Source organism: Alligator sinensis, unplaced genomic scaffold, assembly GCF_000455745.1.
Source record: "Alligator sinensis unplaced genomic scaffold, ASM45574v1 scaffold371_1, whole genome shotgun sequence".
Taxonomy (NCBI): domain Eukaryota; kingdom Metazoa; phylum Chordata; order Crocodylia; family Alligatoridae; genus Alligator; species Alligator sinensis.
The window spans coordinates 781,973-786,368 of record NW_005842262.1 but is presented as its reverse complement, the minus strand read 5'-3'; the positions used below and the strand labels follow the sequence as shown (position 1 = coordinate 786,368).

General features: G+C 46.5%; 1 protein-coding gene across 1 annotated transcript in view; it reads left to right on the top strand.

The window, feature by feature from the left end:
* Positions 1-242: 242 nt before the first annotated feature.
* Positions 243-4,396, top strand: part of PTGR1 (prostaglandin reductase 1) — a 44,782-nt gene continuing 40,628 nt past the window's right edge. The window contains exon 1 of the mRNA XM_006027706.3: positions 243-348. The gene's annotated coding sequence lies outside the window, so the exon portion shown is untranslated. The remainder of the gene's footprint in view (positions 349-4,396) is intronic.

The following is a 4,396-nucleotide window of genomic DNA, read 5'->3' as shown; positions in this document are numbered from 1 at the left end:
CTTCCAAGAGAAGTGGTGCTGGCTCCTACCCTGGGGGTCTTTAAGAGGAGGCTGGATGAACACTTTGCCGGGGTCATTTGACCCCAGTACTCTTTCCTACCATGGCAGGGGGTCAGACTTGATGATCTGCTCAGGTCCCTTCCGACCCTACCAACCATGAAACTATGAAACTAGAGTTTGGACTTGTAGTATTAAAAAGATACAGCAGGTGGCCGTCCAAGGAAATGTAGATCCATAGAGTACTCACTATTTTCTTTCAAAGTTGTAACAGTTCATCAGCAGAGCGGAGTGATCTTACTTCTTTCTGCGTGCCTGGGAGACAGCAACTGATCCAGTAGTACTGTGCAGGTGAGTAATAGCAACTGGGAATAAATGAATGCAATAAGTTTGGAACAGAGTTTATTGTATTCTGAATAATTAAAGGGCATCATTGTGGGTTCTTACACACTTAAAATGTTGATTGGATTCTTTCTGTATTTTGTCTAAAGCTCTTCCTGAAGGGATAACTGTCTGCTTGTTGTAACCCGTGATTCACAACCAGGGCACCTTGAGAACCTCTCAAAGTGCCGTAGGGTGCCATGTAATGTTATCTTTGTTAAGTGTGCAGACATGATTCACAAGATAAACTTTGAGATTTCATGCAGGAATCCATCATGTTAAAACCTGTTCTGTCCTGCTGTAGTCTAAGTTCTTTGCAACAGAAAAAAATTGCTTTAGTCTTTTTCTGTAGTCAAAAAATGAGTGAAAACTTACAGCTGGCATTTTTTATGGGGTGCCTTGCGTCTGTGAAGGAATGCCAGAAAGGTTGGGAACCGCTGCTGTAGACTGAAGTTCAAATTTTTGTAATAAACAGGGGTTTTCCAGAATCCTAAGACTAATTATATTGTTTAATTGCTTTAATACATTCCAACTATATCTTTTTTTTTTTTTAGATAGTGCAGGGGCAAAAACAGTTTGCAACAGAAATACTGTGCCAGTGTAGGAAAGTCAGAAAGTGCACGTGACTAGAAACTGGCTGTAAAACAACAAAAACCCCAGACTGAGTTGTCTGTTGTAGTTTTGTTTTTCTTCCGAGTGAAATTTCAGACTTGAGTCAGGAAATACTGTAGGAGCCAAATTCTGCCTCAGTTTTGCTAGTTCTGTTAATGTTGTTAATGGAGTTACATGCTGGACATATACTGATGCAAATGAGAACTTTAGAGAGTGTTAAGAATTGTTTAATTTGATTACACTGTGTCTATTGGTATCATATTAATTAGGAAATATTCTTTTTTAAAACAAATATGTAGTGTGTTAACAAAGTATTTCTCTTGAAAGCCAAGCAGCTAACAGAGGGCAGCAAACAGACGAGGAAGTTGCCTAGAGAGTTCACCCCAGGAGGGAGCCAGGAAGTAGGGGACTGGGAGTGTGGGCAAGGGTGCTTGGTATACACGTTTTTGTGGTATGTCTCTTGCATCCAGGACCAGAAAGATTACTTGGACAAGGGTTATGAGAAGCTGGTACTGGAGGGGCCAAAGGGCAATAAGAAGCAGCAGCATGTGACTACTCAAAGAAGGAGAGTCCACAGAATGAAAGAGGAGCAGGCTGAAGTCAGCAGCCCCTTTAAGCACTTTGCAGTGGAACTGCATAGGAAGAAGCAGAGGAGAGGACATCTGCAGTCATGAGGCAGCCTAGAGATAGGAAGTGCAAGGCCTCAAGGACAGGGGCTCTAGAACAGTGCACCAAGAAGAAAGAGAAGAGTGGTGGTGGTTAGTAACTCCCTTCTGCGGGGGGACAGAGGCACCAATTTGTCATCCAGATCTGGGGGCCCGGGAGGTGTGCTGCTTGTCTGGAGCTAAATTCAGGACATCACAGAGAGTCTGCCAAAGCTTTTCCACTCTTCAGACCACTACCCCTTCCTGCTTGTCTACATAGGCACCAGTGATACTGCCAGGAACAACACTGACCAGATCAGAGGTGATTGAGGCTCTTGGCAGGAGGATTAAGAAGCCTGGAGCACAAGTGGTATTCTCTGGCACTAGCGGAGGATAGATTGAAGGATAAAGGCACCCAGAGGGGCTGGGGGTTTCTAAGAGGCATAGTACTGGAAGCCCAACAAAAAATTTTCCTGACACAATAGAAGCACAAGAGGAATGGAAAGAGACCAATGTGGCTGCACAAGGAGCTTTAAAATGCCTCAAATGCAAAAGGAAAGCATACAGGCAATGGAAGAATGGGCAGATCACTAAGGAAATGTACCAGGAAATTGTCTCTGCAGGTTCTTGCTAAGTCAGGAAGACACTGAATATATTTTGATTTCATCTTCACTCCCACAGTTGAGCTGTGCCTTCCTTTCCCATTTCCAGTAGTTCCTGTTTCTTCACCAGCCTTAAATGTCTGGCAAACATCACCAAACAGGGCCCCAAACAGTTCACCCCAAATCTCTCTGTGGCCCCCTCTCTCAGCCTGTCACATATGATTAGTGTGGCCCAAGCCTCCATGAGGTGGACCTGGACCAGGTTGTCCTGTGCCTCATCTTCATGTAATATTTTTTGGAGGCTCCCAGGATTCATGACAAGAATACTATGTTCCAGTCATGAGTCATGGATCCTTTTGTGGGGGGGAGGGGGGGTGTCTAGTTTACACACATACTGAGCAGTGCTGAGCTGTGGAGTTGCCGTGGCTTGAAATGCTGTTGACTCTGCTGGGGCCTAGTTCAATGAATTATATGGTAAATCATGAGCCTTTTGGATGTGCACTAACATTGGTCTTTTGAGTATGGGCTACAGAAGGAAAGCCCAGAGACCATGTCTAGCCACAGGAAGATTCAGAAGGCAGTCAGAGACAGAGACAGGCTATTGACCATGGAGCTGCTCCCTGATGATGACTGCCAGGCTGTCTGGGACCGGATCTTCCACAAAGACCTAAGAAAACACCACAGAGACTTGAACTGGCTCATAGCTCATGGCGTACTCCCAGGGAAGGCATGGAGGCACAGAGCAAGACAAGAGTCTAGACCCAGCTGCCCCAGGGGAAGCTGCCAAGATGAGAACGAGACCATCAACCACCTCCTTTGGCTCTGCCCCTATGCCAAGGGAGTGTGGAAAAAGGTAAGCCAGCTACTTGAGGAAGGGACAGGAGTCAGGCTGATGACAGGGAAGGCAGCGCTGTACGGACACCTGACTAAACATCAGGGGTCCCAGACAACTCGATTTGACCAATTTGTGTTCTGCATTAGGAGCAGCCTGTGGCAATGCAGGAACCTCCTGATGTACAGTCACGCTAAGCTCGAGCAAATGGATTGTGGTAAAATGTTTCTGAGCGAACTCCAGTCCTACCAGTACTACTGGAAATCAGTGGGAGAAGACTCAGCCAGCTCCACCTGGAAAAGGGACACATGGCAAAGGCTATTCAAAGTCCCCCCAGGAAGGGAAGTAGACAGAGAGAACAAAGGGGACAATGAGACAACTGGACTTGGAGACAGCAAAGAGGACAAGGATCAGCAGCAGTGGAAGCGACAGCAACAAGGACAAGGAATGAACTGAGAAGGGAAACCCCAAACCAGGGCCTGGACTAAGGGACTATGTTTGGGTTAGGGAAGGGCAGAGGGAGGGTGTGCGTGGGCACAGGGGAGTGGGTGTGGTTATTGTAATGGGTGCGCAGGTTTCTTAAGATGGGTCAAAAAAAAAAAAGGTGCAATGGAAGTCTATGATAGAGGATGGGTGTGTATGTATGTATATAATATATATATTGATAAAAAACGTTTTGGCTAAGATCAAACAAGACTTGAAGATATCTGTACTCTAACATCTCCAGGCCTGGGGCTTGCACATTTCATAGATTTCATAGACATTAGGGCTGGAAGGGACCAGCCCCTTCGGAGTCCAGCCCCCCGACCGAAGGGCAAGAAGTCAGCTGGGGTCATAGGATCCCAGCAAGATAAGCATCCAATTTTCTCTTGAAGCTGTTCAATGTAGGTGCTTGAACGACCTCCGGTGGCAGGCTATTCCAGACCTTGGGGGCTCGGACAGTAAAGAAATTCTTCCTTATGTCCAGCCTGAAACGGTCTTGCAGGAGTTTATAACCATTCAACCTCGTCATCCCTTGGGGCGCTCTGGTGAACAAACGTTCCCCCAGATACTGGTGGTCACCCCTGATAAACTCATAGGTGGCCATCAGATCACCCCTGAGCCTGAGCTTTTCCAGGCTAAAGAGCCCCATAGCTCTCAGCCTGTCATCGTAAGGTCTATTTTCCTGACCTCTGATCATGCGCGTGGCTCTTCTCTGGACTCTCTCAAGCTTCTCCACATCCTTTTTTAATTGTGGGGCCCAAAACTTGGACGCAGTACTCCAGCTGCAGCCTCACCAAGACTGAGTACAAGGGGAGAATGATGTCCCGGGATTTGCTTGAGAAGAA